Here is a 25,739-nt window from a genome sequence, read left to right on the forward strand (position 1 = left end):
TTTTCTTTGCATCGAGGTGAGGTACCCTCCTCCAACTCACAGGGGAGCCCTTGTGTACCAATGATACTGTCTTCTCATGACTTGCCTCATGAGAAGTAACTGATATATAGTACATGAGTGTCCCTTCCCACATTACTACACATTACTCAGGTTTTTGGCTTGCCACACACTGCAAATCGTTGATGCTGCAATTGTCTGTCATGTGCTGGTTTTAACATTAAATAGACAGAATTCTATGAATTACTTACAACAGATTAAGTGCAATGAAGTAAACTGCAGTGGCAAATTGCTACCAGTTATCCCTCAATGTCCACCAACTCACAAGACTGCAACTTATGCCACTGCGTTCCATTGATGTATTGTAAATAATAAGATTCTGGAAATTGTGAACTACCTCTAGGAGGAATTCCTGTTACTTGTGGTGTCACCTGGACTCCTCCTGGATCCTCCACTGCCCCACCAGAAAATGTGGGGGACACAATATCAATTTTCCAGTACTTACCATTAAAAAGACACAACTCTCCATCCTGTTCTGCCCCCAACTCCACCATGAAACAGGAAGTCAAGTGATCATTGGTTTTGATTTTCCCATACATCATTTGGGGCTGAATTAGCCCACTGTGGATTCTGGGGACAGAAAAATGGCAGGTCTGTCACATATATTTCTATGGACTTCCTCCTTTTCACACCTCCCATTCTGTTTCATGTTGGTTGTATTTGTGTGTTCTTTTTTTCTTAATAGAAAAAAATGTATATATTTGAATGTACATTTTTCAAATAAACAAAGCAAAGCAAAAGCAAAATACCCTGCTTATATACTACCCCATAATTATGCAGACTAAACACTGTGCCCCCAATGAGCTGGGAAAACAATTTACTGACCTTAGAAGGATGGAAGGCTGAGTCAACCTCAAACCAGTTATCTGAGCCCATCGTGATCAAACTCAGGCTGTGAGCAGAGTCTTGATTGTAATACTGCAGTTTAACCCCTGCACCATGAGACTCAGTGGCACAAAGATATCAGAGGATGCATGTCCCCACTTATTAAATCATGTTTGTAACATTTTAGTGGATTCTGTATGTATTTTGAATGTGCCTACGTTGTCAAGTGTGTCTTCTATTTCTTTCATGGAACACTCTTGCAAGCCTAGTAATGAACACATTGCTGCTTACTTCTTGTATTTAGTCTGTGATGTGTGGAATTGGCTAAATCTGTTTGCTTTAACCCTTTAGACAGCAAATTTCTCACACATCCTTTGGAGCAGGCAAGCACCCTCAAACGTACCTACTACTGCACCTTTGAAAAGCTTTCCCAAATGTTCCCCAAAGAGAAAACTGGAACAAAATAGGGAGTGTGAGTTATCAGTGAAAGTGATACTAGTGAAAGTGGCATGTTCCCTGGAAGACACAGGCAACTGAAGCGCAAAATGTAATTGAACAAGACAGACGGTCAAAAGGTATATCCGCTTGTCACCTATCTAAGTGGGCAAGTGAGTAGAAAGAAGATAACAAGGCCAAATGGAACACAGTCTGTGAAGGCTGGGGTAATTTTAAGTGGGCTACAACTAGTCTCCATTATATTTTGGCAGTTTTTGTCAGTAGCAAGACTGCAAGATGCTGGTGCACCGGAGACACTTCCAAATGAGCACCTTACACTGACACTGCTTAGAGCCCCACTCAGCCTTTTTATACCTCTGGAAGGAGACACTCTCAGACTTTTCCTGGTCCTTCTCTCCAGGAGCTCTTTGTGAGTACATCACCAGCATCAACTCACTGGTTCTAGGGATCATGGAGGTATTTGGGGAGGATGTGCTCTCCCAATATTGTAGCTGGATTCAGCATCTGTGAATGCAGGGCATGTAGGCCTTAAGCTCAGGAAGCTCAGGCATTGTGGCCTCATGGTTCTCAAGATCTCCAGGGATGCTTAATCTTCTGGCAGCACTGTTTCCTCAGCCACAGTGTCCAAGTGGTGCTAAATTCCCAGGCCATGATAACACTCCAGTTTAGTCTGCACACTTACTAAAATTAATTTCAGATTTGGCATAGGCACAGTTTATATATATGCATATTCATTAAATAAATGGTACAGAAATGATTCTTGATGTCACAACTGTGAGTTTCTCAGTACATAAATGCAATCATACAAATAGTTCACTTAGGATGATATTTTAATTAATGTGCATGTGGTCTCTAACTCCTTCCCAGTTTTGTTTTGTTTTTTAACACACACAGGGGAAGATATGGAAACCCTGTGTCTCTCCTTTCCCCATGGATAAAAAAAAAGGATAATGTGCAAGTGAAATGTGTTGGGGGGGGGGAAGTCAAGCTTCTATCTCCTTACAAACTTTTTCGATTAGATGCAACCTGACTTGAGCTACTTTGGGTTGAAAGAAGCATAAGGACTTGTTCATAAGGAATCATGAAATTCTGTTTAAAATGAAAAAAGAGAGAGAGAACTTGGTTGTGCTCTAACTGCTATGTCTCCATGATAGGGAACTCTGGGATATATAGATTGGTGAGGGAGTAAGAACTGCAAGCAAAAGTATTGCTGTGCAGCAGAATTTAAAACAAAACCATTCTAAGTCCCTCACAAAACTACAGATTCCAGCATTCTTTAAGACAGACTGTGGCAATTAAAGTGGAATCAAGGTACTGTAAATGGTGCTGTAATATATGTTTCAAAAATACACCAAAAAACTATATTTCATGCAGACCATGTGAACTTGGAATCCAATTTTAGTGAAACCAAACTGCAGAATAAAGTTTTGGATGATTTTTTTTTCACCCTCAGAAGTTGCAGTGGCAATGACATGGATTAGTGGTGGCACTTCTCCTCAACCATAGGTGGATAACCTTAGGACAGACAGCTGTTTGGGCGGTCTTGACTGGGACTCATGGCCTCAGCAAACACATTTGATGCTCATTCATGGTCTCTTGGCTTTTTACAGTCTCGACCATCTGTCAGGATGGCACCCTGCCTTCTTATACATTGGCGGAGCTGCAAAGACATAGGAGCCAAGCAAATGTGGGTTTAAATGACAGTCTGCACAAAAGGTCTGAGTCACTGCTGCCGCCGGAAATTTCATGGCAGAACTGTGAGAAATATTATTTTAGTAACTTGCATGGCATTCATACACTTTCCTCTCTGAATCCACCCTTACTCTGTGTGTACAAGAACTACTCTTTCTGGAACAACATTTTCCTCTAGGCCAGGGGTCAGGGAACTTTTTTACCTTTTACCCCCCAAAAAGTTTATATACGCCGACATTACCACCTTGATTTGAAAGGAAGGAAATGATACATTATTTGAATTAAAAATATTATTGAATCTACACAGGCTGTGTACCGAACTAGCAGGATGCACCAAATGTAATAAAAATGTGCACTATTTTTCCTGGAACACATTGCACTCCAGCCATGGGGTGATATAGGGAGTAGTAAGGTGTCCAACATGCCTAGCAATCTGTATTAATTTTTTGCTAGCTTGCAGAGGATTTAATCATCTTCAGTGGCTGCCAGAGTGGTGCTAGCAATGATGTGCTTGCTAGAGACTTCTGAGTTGAGGGGTATTCCCTACCATTTTCATCATTTGTGTCTGGTGTGCAAAAAGGAACAAACCAGGCTAAAGGTCATGTCGCCCACCATGGTGCCACAGCCCAACATCAAAGGATCAGTGCACTAATTTTTTATCATCATCAATGGAAAACTCAGCAGTGGCCAGATGATTGAAAAAGATCAGTTTACATCTCAATCCCAAAGAAGGACAACTACCATACAATTGTACTTATGTCACACACTAGCAACGTTATGCTCAAAATCCTCCAAGGTAGGCTTCAGCAGTATGTGGACCAAGAACTCCCAGAAGTACAAGCTGGATTTGGAAGGGGCAGAGGAACTCGAGACCAAATTGCTAACATGCACTGGATTATGGAGAAAGCCAGAGAGTTCCAGAAAAACATCTGCTCCATTGACTATGCAAAAGCCTTTGACTGTGTGGACCACAACAAACGATGGCAAGTCCTTAAAGAAATGGGAGTGCCTGACCACCTTATCTATCTCCTGAGAAACCTATACATGGGACAGGAAGCAACAGTTAGAACTGGATATGGAACAACTGATTGGTTCAAAATTGGGAAAGGAGTACGACAAGGCTGTATATTGTCCACCAGCTTATTTAACTTATATGCAGAATATATCATGCGAAAGGCTGGACTGGAGGAATCCCAAGCTGGAATTAGGATTGCCGGAAGAAATATCAACAACCTCAGATATGCAGATGATTACCACTCTGATGGTAGAAAGTGAGGAGGAATTAAAAAAACCTCTTAATGAGGGTGAAAGGGGAGAGCACAAAAAATGGTCTGAAGCTCAACATAAAAAAAACTAAGATCGTGGCCACTGGTCCCATCACCTCATGGCAAACAGAAGGGGAGGATATGGAGGCAGTGACGGATTTTACCTTCTTGGGCTCCATGATCACTGCAGATAGTGACAGCAGCCATGAAATTAAAAGGCGCCTGCTTCTTGGGAGGAAAGCGATGAAAAAACTTGACAGCATCTTAAAAAGCAGAGATATCACCTTGCTGACAAAGGTCTGCATAGTCAGAGCTATGTTTTTTCCAGTAGTGATGTATGGAAGTGAGAGCTGGACCATAAAGAAGGCTGTCCACCGAGGAATTGATCCTTTTGAATTGTGGTGCTGGTGGAGACTCTTGAGAGTCCCCTGGACTGCAAGGAGAACAAACCTGTCCATTCTGAAGGAAATCAACCCTGAGCGCTCACTGGAAGGACAGATCCAATACTTTGGCCTTCCCATGAGAAGAGAAGACTCCCTGGAAATGACCCTGATGTTGGGAAAGTGTGAGGGCAAGAGGAGAAGGGGACGACAGAGGATGAGATGGCTGGACAGGGTCATCGAAGCTACCGACATTTTTGACCAAACTCAGGGAGGCAGTGTAAGATAGGAGCGCCTGGCATGCTCTGGTCCATGGGGTCACGAAGAGTCGGACACGACTTAACTACTAAACAACAACAACATTTATAAAGCTTATTAAGTACATTGAAATCCTGGACTTGTTTCCTCCAAAGTAAACCACCCTCAGGAATGCAGCTATATATAGGGGTGCAGACTTTTAATACACATTTTATACACTACATAAAGTGTATACACACATTTCACTTATTTGAAATGTAGTGTTGGAAAAGAGTTTTACAGATAGCATGACTTGTCAGAGAGATAAGTAAAGCAAATTAAGTATGGACTCTCACTATAAGCTAAAATAACCAAGCAAAGAGTATTGTACTACAGTGGCATCATGAGAAGACAAGCTCACTGGAAAGGCTGCAATGCAGGAAAAAGTGCAAAATAGTAGGAAAATAGGAAGAATGCACATGAGATGGATTGACTCAATAAAGAAAGCCACAGTCTTTGCTTGTAAGACCTTTTGTTTGGTGTTGCAGTCAAAGCAGGACCAGGAGCAGAGAGACAGAGATTCTGATTTGGGGAATAAACTATGATACTCTTGCCTGCTTTGGGGATGAGAAATAGAGAAACACAATTGCTACACACTTCAGACATCTAGTCCCAGGAAGTCATTCTCTCTCACATACACCAACCTTCCCTCCCTACCTTTTCTACAATCTTACCTTTAAACAAGCTTGATGAATCCACCCTTCCCTCTCTCACACCTTCCTTCCCACCTTATTCATCTCTGGGGAAAGTAGTCATTCACAAGCCAGATCTACTGCCCCGGGCTGTTCTACAGCCATAAACAATAAAGCTGGCTTATCTCTGATCTCTAAAAGAACTGATCTACAACTGTGAGAACCAAGGAAGGTAGCAGGCAGAGGTGGCTTGCAGTTTGAGGTTCAGCTGCAGGGATGGGGTGGGTGGGGGGTAGCGCTCTGCTCATTACCCCCAGGATTTTAATTTTATCTCATTTGCGGTTAATTACCCCTGTTCCCTGACCACTGCTCTAGGCTTATGCTGAGGCTGTAATCCTAATGCACAGGATCCAAATCCCTTCAAAATAGGTTGGCTTTACTTGGAAGTATACATGCAGAACATTACTCCGTTAAATGGTGAGGAAAGGAATGCAAGGTGGTTTGTACAAATATAAATGAGACACCAAAATTCATCAGTGGAATCCTCATTACAGGGCAAAAATGCTTGTGCCTCTCCCTTTCAGGCCAACGGATGTAATCAGTATCTAGGATTTGGAAGATACATGAACAGGAATGAGAAAGAGATTTCATTAAAGAATTTATCTGTTTAGTACCTTCTAAGACTTCTTGTGAGACAGAGTGCATCCATCCCCTGAAATTCACAAACTTGCAGTGTGTTTCAGAGAAATAAAATAGGGTCCAAACAAGTCAATGCTAAAAATACATACATTTGAAAAAATGCCTTGAATCCAAGCAGGCTTTAATCAGTGGGGATTGAAGTCTGCTTGGATTGTCATTTTTTTAAATGGCATGTTTATCAAAATGCATACAAAAGCAGGCAATTAAAAATGCAATTTTTCTTTCAAGAATTTTTTTAAAAAAAAATTAACGTAAAACAAACACAGTACCCAGTTTATTTACCATAGAAATGTCTCACGGATGTAGGGATGTGAGAAAATTCTTCAGACATATTGAGACATTTAACCATTTAAATAACTATACAAGGAGGTAACATGCTAGCCCCACCCACTGCATTGTTGCTCACCATAGGTTTTGAGCGACAGTGTGAAGCTAAAAGTATCTGCTGCACCACTGAGAATCTTCATGCAACTGAAAATCCTGCATTTTCAGGGTTATGCATCTCAGAGAGAACCGCCACGAAACTCTGCTCTTCAGACTGCTGTTATCCACACAGAAAGATACAAGGGAGAGGGAAACAACGTCTTACATAAATGTTCATATTACTATAGCTGTAAGTAAGTTGGAGTTCCTGATTCTTCACTGTACCTCTCCATTCAACAGCCAGCTTTTGTAGGCACAGGCAAGCTGCATAGTCCTAGAGTGTTGGAGAAGAAGGGATTGGTAATCCAGTTCTGGATACTCTATGCCTAGGAAACCCTGGCGATTGTTGACCTAAGTTGGAAATGACTTGGTGAAGTGATTATGATTATGACTTGAGGAGCCTAATGTGTTTTGACTGGGGAAAAAAACTTTTAATAAGAAAGGTTAAATAGAGTCACTGTGTACACTAAGGAAAGACATCATCTCAACACTAGTGCTGTTGTCATTCAGACAGCTTTGACTTCCAGCCCAGATACTGTAGTTCCAGTTTTGCTGACAATGGTTCTGAGCCTGTGTTCTGTCTAATTCTATCCAATTTACTTTCCATCAGGGAAACAAAATATTGGCAGCAGGATGGATAAGCTATTGTACAATCTAGTCACAGAACGTTCAGCCTTCTTGAGTATTTCAGAATCATTATTAAAGGAGGATGTACAATGTATCCTACCAAAAGAAATGGAGGAGAAAGGTAGCATGCATAGTCAGAGGTACATTTCATTGACAGCAATATAGTAATGCAGCAAGTAGCTTAATCCACCAAATTTGTATCTTATCTATATCCGTTATTCTTAAATGTATAGAAATCCAAAAGCAAAGGGGGGTAATACCTTTAGTGAACCACTAAAACAAGTGAGCTTTCAAGACCCACAGAATTCTTTCTCTTGTTGGGTATTACAGAGCATGTTTTAGGGAACAAAAAGATAAATAACATCTTGACAAGAGGTTGAAGCTACAGAATCATTTTTTCAAGTTTCGCATCAAAGACTAAAAACTTAAAACAATCAGCTTGAAGTATGATGGTAGTATCAGGTTCCACCCTCAGGGGACATGGAGTCAATTTTCTTTCTCCATTTCTATGGAGAAAAGAATGTCAGTGTATTCTGTGTTACTTTTTACGGAAGCATCTGGCTTCTGGTTCAGCTAGATGTCCATACAGTAGATATCCAAGATCTTGGTTTGGAAAAACAGAAATATCCACATGGACAGATTTGAAGTATTCTTATTTGACAGCAGCAACCCTACACCAGGTTGTTGTTTTCCAAGAACTTTCTTGTTTTCATAGAAAATTCTTCTTCTGAAAAGAGAAATGATCAGTAACAATTGTGTACCATCGGGTGGTTTTGGCTCCTGGTGATCCTTCCCTACATTTTCTAGGTACAGAGTACTCAGCTGTAGTTTCCCATTCCCAAGAGTGCTTTGGGTCTGTGCAGCTTGCCCAGGGCTAAACAGGCTGGCCCTTCTCCTGGGATGCACAGTGGGGAATCAACCTCTGGCTTCACAACTACATGTCTTATTCACTGAGCTAGACAGCCAGTGGAGTAAAGAAATAAAAAACAATATTGAAAATACAGGATTGTTGCATACAGTTTATATTTTTGAAGCAATTCAATCTAGCTGGGCAAATAATTACCTTTTGGTTTGTCAATTTCTCAGAACTTTGCACTGCCTTTCGCAACTAAGAATGTAGCTGAAATACTCCAATTTTAAGGAATCTTCTATATAAAATTCATATCTTAGAAGGAAATTCATTGATACTGTGTATTAGAAGCTAGTATGTACTGTTTAAATGCAAATTTGACTGCAGGTTTGAAAAAAAACACATAAACTAGAGGCATGATTGAATATCAGTGAGACTATGGACTGAAATCTGCGCAGAAATAGACTGATCTGTCCATTCCCATGAACAAAACAAACAAATGACAATAGATTCAATTGCATTTTTTCCCTGTTCATTTCTTATAGGATAAGTTCTTGAAACAGACAAAAGATACTATGTGGCATTGCACTGCATTGCATTGCTCAATAAATTGAAACATATTGTCATAGCCAGGAGACATTCCGTAGGGATGGGAGATCTTGAGCTGCTCTGAAAATGACAAGATATCATCACAACTGTCCAACATGCAGCAAAAAGCAATGGGAAGCTTAGAAGAGGTCATGATTTCTTAAGTTGCATATAAAATGGATGCCCTTTGCATAACCCCTCTGGAACATGGCAGGTCTGATGTTTTAAGGGAGGGATCATATAAGACCCATATATTTCATGCAATTTTGACATGAAATTCCACTGGAATATATCAGGTAGCATCACGTCAATGTCAATCTTCCTTACAATACATGTAGAAAACCATCCGAACTGAATGAAATGGAAGAGAAAAATAGCAAATGAAAAAAAATTGGGGCTTCTTGAAATTAAACAAAATGAACCAAAAATTCAAAGAGGTAGACATATGTCTCCCTTGTTACTAAGTAAGGGAAAAGTGGGAAACAAGAATACCAAGGCACTTTTAAGACTAGCATAGTTATTTTAGCATTAGATTGTATGGAATACAATGATGGAGTTATTTCAACCACTTGTGCTGTCTTTTAGTAGGTTTGACAGGGAGGGACTTTTCTCAGCTGAGGTGATTGTCAATCAATCCAGCAGTAACCAATTGCTCCTCCCCTGCCTCTGATACTAAAGAGAGCTATGCCTCTTTGCTTAAGTATCTTTTTCCTTCTCTTTTAGTTTTCTGGCAGTTATGCAGTTAGTGCTGTAAGAATGTAGTCTGCAGAACTCTTGTGGAAAGCAGGCTGTGAGTCTGCTGAGGCCTGTCAGTGTACGCAGTCATTTTTTTTACAGTATCTTGATGTGATCTATTCAACTGTGAGTAAATGAAACCTTTTTATTCTTGTTAACAATGTCTTTTCAATGAATTGTTGGGACTGTAAGTGCCAGTTGATGACATAAAAAGGGGCAATCTACTCTGGGGAAATATGAAACAAATATTGCTCTGTAAGTCCCTATGCTTTTGTTGCACAGCTAGAAGTTTTTAACCAAAATTCAAAACTGTGTAACATATACTTCAGATACAGGGAGTATGAATCTCAGGCACAATGTATGTGATTGATCACAATTAAATGACAGTTACATATTGATATTAGGCAAACACTTGCAAATGGCTGGTTAGCCAAAAAAAAAACAGTCTGCCAATATGTAAGGTAGTTAACTAATGATTAGCATCTACAAACTGATAGACATGCCTGTTAGGCTGCTTGGCTCCTAATTGCTTTTCAAAGAATGAGTTCTGCTTCCAAGAAAAAGTTAATTAGTTCTGTTGTCCTTTAGTTATTTTAGCCAGCCTTCATCTGAAGGGGTGGATAGAGATTATACACAAGATGATTATGAAGACTTTTAGTGGTCGTGTGCTAAAACACCACACATGGCACTCCATGCATCTAGGGAAATGGATTGTAATTCACATGAATAATCTCATGCTTAAAACAGATCTATTAATCTTGAAGTTACAACCAATACCCCTCTCTTTTTTTAATTTTTTAGCAAATGGACAAGCAGAAATGTTTTCACGTGCACATTTCTTTTATCAGAACATTGGTTTAACACAGAGAACTAGTGGAATACTGTCACCTTTGCATCTACAGAAATACAAGATTGTATTAAGGCATATGATGTTCCATTATATGTCCAAGATGGTGTAAAGGCAAGTATAATTCTGAACCCTCAAAGACAAAAATCCTTCAAAGAATCATGATGTATATACCAGGCTCAAAACAGTGATACAGTACAGGGGAAAAGGTATTTCCCCTGCCACTATGAAGAGGATCTTGAAATGGAGAGAGAAAAACATGAAGACATCCATAGGAGAAAATGTTGCTTGCCAAATGAGAACTCTCACATCGACTGGGTAAATGTAGATTAAGACTGTGACAGAGAGGACAGGATACTGCAGGTTACACTATGGAGGCACTGCAGAAGAGATCCTTAATGCTTCTCAAGAAATGATCCACTGCAGCACTAGAGCTGTGCTTTGGATTTGGATAGACACTGAGTCCCAAAATGGCCAGACTGGGAAAGATACCTCCATCATGGGCCAGATTGGGAAAGATACCTCCATCATGGGCCAAATTGGAGCATTCTTGAAGATTTCTTAGCAATTTAGATTCAGAGAAGCAGAAACAGACTTTTCCAATTTAAAAAAAAAGATATATTTCTTCGAAAATTATCCATGTAAGGAAAACCTCAGAATAGGGAGAAGAGAAAGGGAAATGATGGGTGTAGTTTTTAGGGATGTGCCTTCCCCCTCCAAGAATTCTCCAAGCAGAATTTTGGGAGTTCAGCCCGTAAATCCACACATACAGACACCTACATTTCATTCACCTGAACCAGGGCCTACATCTGAGGCTTCCTGGCTGTCTTAGGCTTTGCTTTCTGTTTTAGAAAAAGAAGGAAGCTTCCATGGTACTTCCTGGGAGTTGTAGTTCATGCTGCCATTTAGACTCTGTAGAGAGAATCCCCTGAAGTATTATGGCTGCCAGGAAGCACTGTGGCAGCTTCAATTTTTTAAAAAAATGGCAGTTATTGTTTTTAATCCCAATAGATCGTTTTACCAGGGTTTCCAACACCAAGTGTCTTGTGGGATGTATTATTGTATTGCAGGACTCATCCTAATGAAATCCACAATACTGTAGAAGCCTTTAAATTCCCCAGAATTCATTAAACTAGGTGGTAAATGCTGCTATGCTGCTTGGGGTGAAGCTTAAAAGTAACCACATTTTACTACATATTTTAAGCTGTGTGGTCTGTGATTAAGCAGAGTCCCAAATGCAGATGGAAACTGTAGACTTTCTCACCAAATGTATTTCAAAAAGTTAAAAAAAATCCTAAGAATGAGAAACAAAATACTTCCTCTCTCCCCATAAACGATTTGAAAATCTGTTTCTGCTACAAACTGTGAACTTATTTTTCTCCTGTTTTACACTTTTCTAGTCCATCTACCATGTTCAGCAAAAAGCATTGAGGGACAACTGTGACCTTTAAAAATGTGACTACTTGGTAAAGTGTCAGAGCACATATTGGTCACACACCTGACTGCATAATTGAGACGTGCCCTGACACTTCGTCAATTAGCCATAGTTAGTTACAACAATTTAGACCAGTCTTACACTAACACCCATAAAATGTCGATCCCTGTATTTATTATTCTAAAACTAAGCATATTGGAGCCTCTCAGAAAGAACTCTCTCTCCCCCCTGCAAACTGCATTACAACTTTGCCAACTTAGAAAAGATAACACCACCATGTAATATCAGGCATAGTGACAGAAACAAAAATCTCATTGGATCCAACAGTCTTGAGGAAAACAGCAGCTGAAATTCATTACGGGGAAATGCAAACAATAGGCACAACTAAATCTTTGCTTAGCTTTTTGAAAAATGAATCTACCTTTTTAAAAAGCTCTCTATACTACATATATGATCCAGACTAAACAAATAGAACAGATTTGTTCTTTTTATCTTGTTATGATACCCCACCTCCTATTTTTGAGGGTAGATTTCTGTCTACACTGACTAAAAAAAATCAGGCATCAGAAACACAATCTGTTGCAAGCTCACTCATCTTTCTTTCATGTTGCAGCTCTTTCCAGAAGACTTTAATCTACTTTGTAGATAACTGTGCTAATCTACTCTTGATTTCCTTAATCAGTTTCACCCAGGCACTCTTGTATCTCCATCAAAGATTGACAAGGTAATGAATTTAATATTGTGAATAAGTGTTTTAAATACAATATAATTTACTGTGCTTTGTTTGAAATATTTTTCATCTGTTGGTATAAAATTAGACAACTGAAGCACCTACGGTATTTTTACAAGCTACCTTTCCTTGGTGACAATGGTGCTACAGGGCAGGTGTGGAACTGTGTGGTCCACAGTGACACACAGCCTTACAGGCCTAATTTTGCAGTCCCAACCCTCTCTCCCTGCAACAAAAAAAGAGAACAGGGAATGCCACCTTCAGAAGCCTCCATCTCTTCTTTTTCTATTCCCCCCTTACCCCGGAATAATGATGTGAGACCAGAATTGTGGATTAAACACGGGCCACACTTTATTGAAATAGTCAGTTTGCCAATCCTTTGGCAAACGGGGGTCCTGCCGTAGTGCAGAATCAGGTTTAAACCCGGAGGTCTGAACGGACTTTTTAACAAATAAATAGGTGAGTCCGTGGCCCAAGTTTTCACAACCGTGAAGACAGAGAGAAACCCGGACAGCCTTTAAATAACCTAGCATTCCCCCCTCTCCCACCTAGCTGCTCACATGAAGTCTCACCACCTCTGAGGAGGAAGGCAAAGGTGAGCCGCATTGCTGAAGCATGGCTCAGCAGCAGCTTGATCATTTGTCATGAAGTCTAAGTGCGGTCTATTGGGGCAGTAGGCTGGTGAGTGGACGTTTTCTATAGCCTTCCACCACTGTCTGAGGGAAAGAGACACTGAGTGAGTAAGCAATATCACAAAAGAATGGTTTGAGAAGGGAGAACAGGAAGAAGTAGGTGTGGTTTAGGATTTGAACTGGTTTCAAAGGAAGAGAAGACATATGGATAAATCTACAGGGAAAATGAAGCCTAGAAGAATAGGCAGGCAGAAACAACTTGAGAGAATGCACATTTGAGGGAAGACTTGAGGAAAATCTTGGGTCTGTGGTTTATTTTTATGCTTTACAACTTCTTTCATTTACTTCCCTGATAGTATGTTTTGTGAAATTGTCAGCATTATGAGAAAATAGGCGGAGGTTGTAACCATTAACAAAAAATGTTTTATTTCTTTCCATCATATAGAAATAGGGCAGAAGTTCTGTTACTGCACTTCTCAAAATTTTGTGATGAAAATTTTCAACTGATATGTGTCCTGGCATGTCATCAATTATCCAATTTGATGTGGATACCAAATGAATGAATGAATGAATAAATAAATAAATGAAATGGATGGCAAAAATTATATCAGTAAATGTGTATGTTTGTGGAAAGTACATATAGAAAGTTACATACAGAAGTGTACATATCAGAAGAAATGCCTACAACATTTCAGGTGGAGTTATTATTGAATAAATAAATAAAACCAGCAATCTTACCTAGAAAGTGAACAGAATGAAGCTGCACATCAAAATATACAGTATATGTGGAAACTAAAATATATACATAGATTCCTTATGCCTAGATTGGGATCAAGGCATAAATTTTAAAATCCATCTGATAATTTGAGATAAGGAAAGCCATGATTTGGATATGTATCACCATGGCCATCCATGCTGTCTGTTTTCAATAAAATAGCCAAGGCTCTAAACCATATGAAAAATATTTTAAAAATTAAAATAAATAAAAGGTAATAAATGAAATAAATGTTTGCTCACCACCTTCAAGTAATTCATATTAACAGCCAGCAACTTCTAAAGAGATTTCTAGGGTCAGCTATATTTCCTCCTCTATAGTGTGCTATCTTCAAAGAACCACATACTTAGTTTATGCCTTCCCTTCCAGCTTGGTCTCATGTTCCCATATGGCAGTTGTTAATGCTGTGAACCTGGCCAGCTCAACAGAGTTATCTTGTTCCATCCTGTGGTCCATAAACTCCAGACTAGAGATTGGGGATGAATCAGAAAAAAATGGTGCTTCGTCGGGATTCATCATTTATCAAAGTTGACAAATGGATGAAGCAATGATGCACCTTATTTTAGTGATGAATGATGAATATTCATCAATTTGTCATTAAAATATTGTGTCCCCCTGAACAGCTGATCAGAGGGACATTAACAAACAGTCTGGCTGTGGAACAGAACCAGTTTCTGTTCCCACAGCTAGACTGCTTGTCAATGTTCTGCCGATCAGCTGATGGTTGAGACTAGAGATGGGGACAAATCAAAAAAATTGTGATTCGTTTTGATCCATTATTCATCAAGGTTAATGGATAAATGAATACGAATATATGAATATTCTTTGATGAACTGGTTTGTTGATTCATCTGCATTGTAATGGCTATTACAATGGGACCCAAACACCTATATACACCAAATTTGCAGAAAAGCTTCCTCAGATGCCTTTCTACAACTCCTGAATGTTTGGTGAACATCACAGACCCCCAGGTTATATAGTCACAAATAGGACCTCCCCAGGAAAGCTCCCCCCAGGTACTTAGAGACTCCAAAATCACAATGGAGCTTCCTATGTCTTTCTCCAGCATGCGTGCCAACTTTGGTGAAGATTGGGTATTGGACATCCAAGTTATTCACCCACAAATTGGGTCACCCAGGAGAGTTTACCAAACAGCACAGAAGTCCATTCTGCCTACTGGCTATGATCAGCTGATCAGAAGCCGATAGGCAGCCACACACACACAGCCAGCCACCCCAACAGCCTATCCCCATGCACCCTTCCTCTCCCTACCTTAGCCCATCCCACTCCCACCGACACCCCTTTATCTTAATAGTTGCTGACGAGGTCTCCATCATGCCTTCACAGCCACAGTGTTTGAAAAGGGAGACTGGCTGCCGTTTGCAAAGATGGTGGCTGTGCTTCATTTAGGGTAGGGAAGCTGCAGCTGCCATCTTTGCAAAGGGCAGCCTGGATTCCCTTAAGGCAGGCTAAGGGAATCCAGGCTGCCTTTTGCAAAGCTGGCAGCTGCACCTTCCCTACTCTAAGTGAAGCTGCAACCACCATCTTTGCAAAGGGCAGCTAGTCTCCATTTTTACATGCATGGCTCCGAGGCCAGAAGACCTTGGCAGCAGCGATTAAGGTAAGAAGGTGTGGGTGGGGGTGGGGGTGGCATGGCATGGGGCCTAAGGTAAGAAAGGAATGGGGTGAGGGTAGGCTGTGGTATTGGGTGGTTGTGTGTGGTGGTTGATCAGCTGATTGGTGGCCGATAGGCAGAATGGTATTTGTTTGTTTTAATACAAAGGATGAATAAAAACGGGTAAATATTCATCCCTTCGTATTAGTGGGGGTCTCTGGAACCCACAAATACAGATCAACGAATATTTAATGAAACAGCTATATTCATCAGAAGAAGCAATCTGTTTTTATATTCAGCCCCATCTCTAGTCAAGACATTGACAAGCAGGCTGGCGGTAGGAAGGCAAACTCCTCTCCCATTCCCACAGTAAGCCTGTATGAAGGGACAAATAAAAATGAGCAAATATTCATCCCTTTGTATCAGCCAGTGTCTCTGGACCCCAGTGAATACAAAGGGATGAATATTCCACAAATCCGCAATATTTAACAAATATCATGATTCGTTTTTTATTTGCCCCCATGTCTACTCCAGACATGAGGGTTTCAACAGAAGAGTGCTCATTATACCAAGAGGAGGAGTTAACAAATAACAGCTTAGAGTCTTTTTGCCCAGTTCCCTTCACCAGCATTATATTACAAAGAACTGTCTCTTGGTTCCCTTTATCAAGGAGTTGGATTCTGGTCCCAGTTTTGTTCACTGAAGTTTAGGTGGGCAGTGGAGCTGGAGCTCCTAGTCCAAATGGGCTTGGCAATCTGCCTGCCTTCAACAATGAAGCATGGCATGCCCACTGTGAGGGCAAGCACATTAGGAGGCTCTTCTGGGAGTTCCCTGGGACTCCTGAATGTTCTGTGCCCTTGCCTCCTCCTCCTCTCAGTGCTGCCATTCCTTTTGCTGTTTTCTCCTCCAGCCTCAGAACTGAGTGGCAGAGGATCCCCTGAGTTTTGACTCAGGCCATTGACCTTTCCTGGCCCTTCTCTTTCATTCCCCACAGTAGAGAGGATCACAGAGGCACTAATCTCCTTATTGGCGGGAATGATACTCCCCATCTCCCTTTGGGACCCTTATCTATACAAGAACCCCTCACCAGTGATCCTTTTAATAAATGTAGTCCCACTCCCTGGCAGGCCTGGAGTCCTCCTTAGGAGAATCCTCAACCTAGCGGGCTCCCAAATAATCCTCTGGGACATTCCCTCAGTCCAGTTCTTCTGGAACTTCTCCTTCTGCTCCTTCATGGACAGAAGTGGCTTCTTTCCAATCCTCCATCTGGCAAGCCTACTCTTTGCATGTTCTCTCTGACAATAGGTCTAAGTTGTCTCATGGCAATGCTGCCTTTATATCCCCCACCTGCCAGGGATAAACTAAGTTCTTCTTTTCATCTATGAATTGCCTGTCTGCCCCTGGAGTTTCCAGAGCCACTTGTGGAGTAGAAACTCCGTTTAAGACCTGGCAGTTAGGATCTTTTGTCCCCTTCCCTTGCTAACTGCTCAGGCTCCAGGGTTCCCAATCCCTCCATCATCTCTGGTTTTAAGGCAGTCCATTCTTCAAAGTGTGATGGCCTGTCAACAGGAACATCCTTGCCCTGGCCTCTCCACAAATCCCATGTGGCAAACATTAGGTCTGCCACACTGGTTGTGTCACATTCGAAAGTGAGGAGAGTTTGACAACCCTGCTGTGAAAGTCAGACAGTCAGAGAAAATTAGTCAGCAGTTCCACCAGAATGCTCAAATCCTTAGACATATTTAAAGCAGAATCCTGGTTATTGTAAAGGGCAGAGGGTGAGGTTCCAGCACAGGCTTCAACTTAGGTAAGGTGACCCCAGGAATTCATGGCTGAGGCAAACCTGATTCGCAGCTCTTTACCAGTGTGTCATCCTGCCTCTGAGAAGGGCCTCTGGGTTGGGGCTCAACAATTTTCTCAATTTGTTAAGTCACCACAAGCTATCTGCAGACTACCTCAGGATTCAAAGGTCAGGTGTCACAATTTCCTAGAAGGTTTCACACCTTGCGCCTCTTTTCTTTTGAAATTTTATATACCTTGTGAATTACTGGAAGAAAGTGACTCTGGTAGTTTATAGCCACAGTTTATGACCAGAGGAAAACCTGAGGCTAAGGAAGGTGCTGAATTTCAGCTGACACGCTGACATGTTGATGGACGATTGCTGCCCTGCGGCGAAAGCATGAACATAAGAGTTCCTCTAGAGTCTCTCTTTGAAGGAGTAGACGTACTGCTTGCTTTAAGCCAGTTGCTGACATAAAAAGGTCACTTCGGGGTTCTATATTCAAACATTTTTTTTAGTTTGTAGCAATTGAAGAAACACTTGCAGTACCCACTGCAGCACACCAAACACTCCATAGGTAGCTGGATTTTCTCATTTTGCTAATATCCCCGTTGCCTTAGCCATTTAACTTGACTGAACTTCAGAGGTTGCTCTTTTTTTCCTGGCAGCCATTTTTCCCTGCAGTGTATCCATTCTGTCATTCCCTGTGTCAAAACCAATCATTTCTGTACTCCTAGTAAGCTCAAAGAGGTCCTAAAATACACAACATCCTTATGAAACGGAAATATAATTGGATAAAGATTACTTTGGGATTGCTCTGGTATTTGTGGGAAGTTAAGCAGCAGGACTTGAATGGAATGGGTAAACTACATACAGGCAAAGAGGGTGCAAGAGGCAGTTAAGCAAAGATATATTTCTCCCCTCTTGCTTTTCTTGGGTGATCCCCTGGCGATATGCAAATTGCTAGACTCAAGATTTGCATCCTTCTTGTTCCTGGGACTCAGAGAAGTTCTAATTCTCCTCCATTAGAATTAGGTAATACTGTTGTGTGTACTGCACTATACCTTTGTGTATGTAAGTCAAGTTTAGGGATTTCTGCAACCTATTTAAGGCTTACTTCCTCCTGCACTATCACTAAATAGATTTACTGAATAAATAAATCTAAGTCTTTTGTTGATGTATTTGATTTTTGGTGAAAAAAAATAGCTATAGGTTTTGGGAGTACTGCTGTACTGTGTAAGAACAAATATCAAATATACTTGCAGGTTTTTAAATCTACATATCTAGCTTGTTTTTTTTAATCACACTGAGCATGCATAATGATATGGAGATACTGTAGCAGCATTATTAATATTAGTCTTGGCATCACTCCATCCCATAGAGATGACAGACACCACTAGTATTTTCTCTCCTTGGAGTATGTTTCATGGCACTGTGTTCATGAACACCTACTGGGATCTTCTGTTTTAAGGGGAGGCTGAAGCACGTTCTGTACTGAAGAGCCTAGTCGAGGAAGACCCGCCATGGCCTCTGCACTTGTTATGTACAAAAGGTTCCTTTAATATCTCCAATTTTCTTGAACAGATTTCTGGTTTTTCCCTTTCTATTATTTTCCTTTATTATTTCTTTTTTACTATTATTTCTTTGCATTGTTCATTTAAGAAGGCCCTCTTGTCTCCCCTTGCTATTCTTTGGAAGTCTGCATTTAGTTTTCTGTAACTTTTCCTATCTCCCTTGCATTTTGTTTCCCTTCTCTTCTCTGCTATTTGTAAGGCCTCGTTGGACAGCCACTTTGCTTTCTTGCATTTCCTCTTTTTGGGGGGGATGTTTTTTCTTGCTGCCTCCTGTACAATGTTACGAGCCTCTATCCAAAGTTCTTCAGGCACTCTGTCCACCAAATCTAGTTTCTTAAATCTTCACTTTCAATGCGTATTCATAAGGGATTTATTTATAACAACCCTAATAGGACACTCAAGGAAGGGAGATACTTAAGGAATGAGTTTCCATGGCTCAGTGGAGATTTGAACCCACACTGGGTATCCTCTGTGCTTAATAGCCTATAATCAAACAGAGGTCTAAGATGCAACAGCTGTTGCTAGAGCCAGTTTCATGAAACCAAAGTTAGCAATATCTATCTATCTATCTATCTATCTATCTATCTATCTATCTATCTATCTATCTATCTATCTATCTATCTATCTATCTATCTATCTATCTATCTATCTATCTATCTATCTATCTATCTATCTATCTATCTATCTATCTATCTATCTATCTATCTATCTATCTATCTATCTATCTACAGATGTCTATCTTGATTGGAAAGGATGGCAGTCAGTATCCTGTCCCATATGATATTCCAGCTTGTCACTTATTCAAACTAAATTTTGCTTCTGTTTTTGATTACAGGTTACCAAAATTTGCACAATCTATGCAGAGATAGAAAAACTGTTAAAATTCTTCATCCCTTGTTCAGACACAGCATTAATGTTATAGAAGCCTGCAGTCTTGAAAATATGAAAATGAAGAAAGACAATCCACCTCCTGGGGTTGAAGAGATCAGTCTATTTCCACTCCATGTCAGTGTCACATGTCTTAATTCACTGGCTGTAGTCTTTCCAATTTCTACATTAATCTGCATTTCTTTTTGCATTATAAAAAAATAATAATAATCACAGGACATTTGTAGGAAAATATATATTCAGCTGAGTATTTTTCTCAAAGAATACAGTGGAACTTCTACTTATGAACTTAATCCATATTGGAATGGTGTTCGTAAGTAAAAATGTTCATTAGTAGAAGCACCATTTCCCATAGGAATGCATTGAAAACCGATGAATCCATTCTGTCCAAAGGAAAAAATCACGAAGGAAGGAAGGAAGGAAGGAAGGAAGGAAGGAAGGAAGGAAGGAAGGAAGGAAGGAAGGAAGGAAGGAAGGAAGGAAGGAAGGAAGGAAGGAAGGAAGGAAGGAAGGAAGGAAGGAAGGAAGGAAGGAAGGAAGGAAGGAAGGAAGGAAGGAAGGAAGGAAGGAAGGAAGGAAGGAAGGAAGGAAGGAAGGAAGGAAGGAAGGAAGGAAGGAAGGAAGGAAGGAAGGAAGGAAGGAAGGAAGGAAGGAAGGAAGGAAGGAAGGAAGGAAGGAAGGAAGGAAGGAAGGAAGGAAGGAAGGAAGGAAGGAAGGAAGGAAGGAAGGAAGGAAGGAAGGAAGGAAGGAAGGAAGGAAGGAAGGAAGGAAGGAAGGAAGGAAGGAAGGAAGGAAGGAAGGAAGGAAGGAAGGAAGGAAGGAAGGAAGGAAGGAAGGAAGGAAGGAAGGAAGGAGAACAAGTCCAATGTTGGGACTGCAAACAAACAAACAAAAAAACTGATGAAAAAAACAAACAAATCCAAAAATAAACTTTGGAGCATGTCCCATGCTGGGACTGCCAAAAAGAAAAAAAAAGAAACATACCCCCCAGCCCAAACCTACCCTGCAAAACCCATCCAGAAGAACTTTTTAAAAAGGAAAAAGCTGCACCTCACCAGCCCGAAGCCTCTGCAGAGGCTTTCTGGGCTTCCAAAGCCACCCCGCCTGCCGCACCAGGTGCCAGCTTCCCGGGCTTCCAAAGCACCGGCACCTGGCCGCTTCTACTTCCTCCTTCTGTGCCGCTGCCACACACCCCGTCCACGGCCTTTGGCAGCGCTTACTCGTGAGTCGACCTGCCGATTGTGGTGGCACTGGAAGTCCAGGAGGCTTAGCCTCCCTTTTCCTAACTGTTGGGGTGAAAGAGCTACAAAGAAGCAGCCTCTTTGCCACCAACAGTTAGCAAACTTAAATTTCCTGCCCTTTTCCCCTGCCTTTTTCCATTTGTATGTTGAAGCTCCGGATGCAAGTAGAAGCAAAATTTTCTGGCCGGAGCTGTTGGTATCTTGAAATGTTCGTACCTAAGGACATTCACAAGTAGAGGTTCCACTTTATGTATTTGAAAACACATTTTATCTCCCAATATGCATTTTGCAAAATTTGAAGAGGGACAAAATTCATGGGGAATTAATTCCTAATCCACCTATTTTATCCAGATCATAGAGGTACTCATCTGGTCAGGTCACATCAGAATTCACAGTCTGAATTCCTCACACATCCCTATCAGATCCTAAGAAATTTTCAAGCCCCACAAAGTAGTAAAGCATATCATTCTATAGCTGTCAATTTTGTATCTTCTAATGGTACCCTCAAATCAGCCACCTGAGTCTAGTTGCCTTTCATTGCCTCATGTTAAAAGAGTGTAATGCAAAAGGAAAAAAAAAACATATACACCTAAATATCTTCCCCCTGTTCTAAAGTTCTCAGAGTCTGGTCAACCAGTCATTGAAGGAAGCCGCCAGGCAATGGCTTTGTCTACCCTACTGTGAACCGATTGTCATATTGGAGGCCTGGCATTTAAGGAAGAACTCATTAGGCTCTAGTTGCATTTCAGAATGCACAAGTGAATATTTTACTCCAGATATTAAGGTTAAAGATGATTATTCAACAACACAAACACATCATCAGCATCCAGGCAGATTGCTGCCCATTGTCACAAAGTAACCTAAGAGTCTTGTGGCACCAGTACTTCCGTTGGCAGAATGGCTTTGAAAGCCAAAACTGGCCAGTCACAACTTAGTTCTAAAGCCAGAAGATTACAGGAAGATTTCTATAAACTGTACAGTTTCTATAAACTGTAGAATCTTTTGTTCAATTTCAGTCCAAGCAAAAATTTGTATGTATTCCTAGAACTCTCTCTGAACGCAAGTTATGATCATGTGATCAAGGGCTACTTCACACAGATGCTTTTTAATACTAACTTGCGAATCTCCCATTGCAAGTATACTTCCCGGGGAATGATGCTCTTCTAGAGAGGCATGGTAGCAAGTGAAAGGCCCAGGCAAGAAAAAGTGGTGGCGGGTTGAGATCAAATTAGGTGCCAGACTTGCAATGGGAGATTCACAAGTTAATATTAAAAAGCATCTGTATGAAGTAGCCCTTGATCTCACACACACACACACACACACACATACGTATGTATGTATGTATGTATGTATGTATGTATGTATGTATGTATGTATGTATGTATGTATGTATGTATGTATGTATGTATGTACACACACACACACAGATGGTATATATAGGGACGTGGTGGCGCTGTGGGCTAAACCGCAGAAGCCTGTGCTGCAGGGTCAGAAGACCAAGCAGTCGTAAGATCGAATCCACACAACGGAATGAGCACCCGTCGCCTGTCCCAGCTCCCGCCAACCTAGCGGTTCGAAAGCATGCAAATGCAAGTAGATAAATAGGGACCCCCTCGGTGGGAAGGTAAACAGCGTTCCGCCCCCTAGAGTCGGATACGACTGGACAAAAATTCTCAAGGGGAACCTTTACCTTTACCTTTTTATATATATGTGTGTGTGTGTGTGTGCGCGCGCCATGCTGTAATGCCATGCTGTAAGAAAAAGATACCAAATACACAGTTACAAGTTTGGGGATACCTGGCTTAGCAATGCTACAAGTGAGAAGGAATGGCAATGGAACCAATTACCTCGAGAGGTGGTGAGTGCTTCAGCACTGGGCATTCAAAAGAAATTTAGATAACCACCTGGCAGAAAACCCTTGATTTGTATTCTTGCATTGAGCAAAGAATTGGACTCAAAGGTCTTATAGGCCCCTTCTAACTTCATGATTCTATGAGTCTATGAAATCCTTTATGCAAGTATCAAATGTGCACCATGGCATTGAGATTCACATGCTGGCAATGTATGTGATACATCTCCACAAAATAAAATATACAGAAATCCATGTGTATGTTTGAAAAAAAATGTGAATGGCTGAAAAGCTTTCCTTGAAAAATATGCACAAACACACTTCAGTTAATGGAACACCTGCATTCTAAAATGCATATAGGGCAAAATACATATGGAAAGTGCATATTAATTTCCATTCTTTAAAGAAGAAAAGAGTCTTGATACAATCAAAGAATGGGACAAGAATGCAGGTGCGATTCAATGAAATTGAAACAGACAGTTTTTCATACCCCTAAATGTACTATATTTCTCATTTCTGTTCTCCCTGTCTGTGTAAGTGATTAAGCCTGGATCAGACCCTTGAGAATTAAGACAGACTTGAGGTTCTGTGTGCAGATGTTCAGAAATGTCTTAACAGAAAGTGTTCCTTGGAAATAATTGTGAAATGCATACAATGTCTAGTTACAATTTTAAAAAGTAAGATTGAAAGAGGTTGTGTGTGGAGGGAGATAAGTCAATTTTTTCCATTTGGACTCTTGCAAGATCTGCTTTAGTTTAATTTTCTGGATAATTTAATAAAGAAACTCTTCTACAAGATATTGCATTAAGGATATTTGATTCCCAGCTACTTAGAAAAGAGTCTTTTTGCATTTCTTTTTGTTGAAGTAGAACAGGAATTTAATTTTCTCTCAGTTGCAAACCTAATTGCTCAGTATTGATGGGTCTTTTGTAAGCACAATTGTTCCACTGAAATAGTTGCATGCTGAATTCCAATACAAGACTTTTTTTCATGAAGATGGATTGCAAATTTCTCTGTTTTGGGGGGACTTTTTAAAGAAAAAGATTGGGAGGGATATATAGATCCTTTTAACCTTGCTTTATTTGAGTTTTATCCTCATGATGTGTAATATTTCATTTTTCCTCACTTTCAGTGCTGGCTCACTTTACAGTTTAATCGTTAACATAAACGGAACACAGCCATTGCAAAGGTGCAAAAGACACTAATTTTTAGATGCCATTGAGTTATAAGGGCCAAAAGATTCTGATTGGTTTTCATGGCACTGTTAGGTAGTTTCAGAAGAGTTTGTCCAAAGATGAAGTTTCCTTCTGTTTTTGTTGTTGTTGTTGTTGTTGTGACAGAAGAATCAACAAGTCATTGCCAGTTCTAAAGGTGAAATGAATGCTTGTAAATTTCCTCATCAGTAATGAAAAGCAGTGATTTCAACTAGAGATGTAAATCTTTGCTTCTCCCATCCTCAGGGTAAGTCAGGGGGAAAGCCCTTTGAGAGCTTGGAAGGCAAGTAGGCAGGGAGAAAAAAGCTGGAAATTCAAATTTCCCTCCCTTTCTCCCTGCCTTCTTGCCTTCTGAGCTCTCAAATGGCTTCCTCCGATGTCAGGCGGAAATCTCCGAAAGCAAGAAGGCAGGGAGAAAAGGCAGGAAATTCGAATTTCCAGCGTTTTCTCCCTGCCTGTTTGCCTTCCGAGCTCTCAAAGGACTTTACCCCCAAAATTGGTGGAAGCACTTTGAGAGCTCCGAAGGCTCCCAGCAGTGGCAGCAGCAGGGTTGGGTGGGGGTGTCCGGATTACTTCCATTGCCTCTCTGCGTGGAAGGCATCCGGAGGTCCCCCACCGCCACCGCCGCCGCTAGGAGCTGTGCCGCGCCAGGCAACCCAAGCCATGCTCAGACTCCTGGGAGTCGAAGCATGGCTCGGGTTGCCAGGTGCGGCTCCCAGCGGCGGTGGCGGGGAACCTCCGGATACCTTCCAATCAGAGAAGCAATGGAAAGCATCCAGAGATCCCCCACCCTGCTGCTGCTGCCACTGGGAGTTGTGCCGCACCAGGCAACCCAAGCCATGTTCGGACTCCTGGGAGTCCAAGCATGGCTTGGGTTGCCCGGCACAGCATGGCTCCCAGCAGTGGCAGCCGGGGACCCCCAGATGCCTTCCCTGCTGCCACCATCGCTGGGAGCCATGCCATGCCGGGCAACCCCAGCCATGCTTGGACTTCCAGGAGTCCGAGCATGGCTTGGGTTGCCTGGCGCAGCTCGGCTTCCAGCAGTGGCGGCGGCAGCAGGGGACGTCCGGATGCCTTGCAGGGCTTCTCCGCCGCCATGGGAGGCATCTCAGAGGTCTCCGCCGCCACCGATAGTGGTTCCGAAGGTGATGCTCAACTTATGAACTTAATCCATATTGGAATGGTGTTCTTAAGTTGAAATGCTCATAAGTCGAAGCACCATTTTCCATTGAAATGCATGGGAACAGGATTAATCTATATATATATATATATATATATATATATAAAGCACACAGAAAGCCCCATCGGAAGGTGATGGGGCTTTAAAAACAATAACCAAATATAAACAGATCAAGCCCCAAAGGCCGCAAAACAACAACAAAACCAAAAATAAACATTGAGGAATCCCCATGCTGGGACTGCAAAAAACAACACAGCATAGAAACATAAACCCCCTCAGTTGAAATCCACCCTGCAAAACCCACCCAGAATTTCTAAAAAGGAAAAAACAGCACCTTACCAGGCTGTCAGAAGCCTCTTCCAATGGCACTCACTCCCCAGCGGGGAGCCTCCTCTTGTGCCGCCGCCACACAACCCGTCCATAGAGGAACCCCTCCGACCCGCACACCTCAGC

At 41.4% G+C, this 25,739-nt stretch overlaps 1 long non-coding RNA gene across 1 annotated transcript in view; it reads right to left on the reverse strand.

The window, feature by feature from the left end:
- Nucleotides 1-25,739, reverse strand: part of LOC140707497 (uncharacterized) — a 42,536-nt gene continuing 16,797 nt past the window's right edge. The window contains exon 3 of the long non-coding RNA XR_013545525.1: nt 1-627. This is a non-coding gene — a long non-coding RNA (uncharacterized LOC140707497). The remainder of the gene's footprint in view (nt 628-25,739) is intronic.

Source organism: Pogona vitticeps, chromosome 5 (assembly GCF_051106095.1).
Source record: "Pogona vitticeps strain Pit_001003342236 chromosome 5, PviZW2.1, whole genome shotgun sequence".
Lineage (NCBI taxonomy): Eukaryota > Metazoa > Chordata > Lepidosauria > Squamata > Agamidae > Pogona > Pogona vitticeps.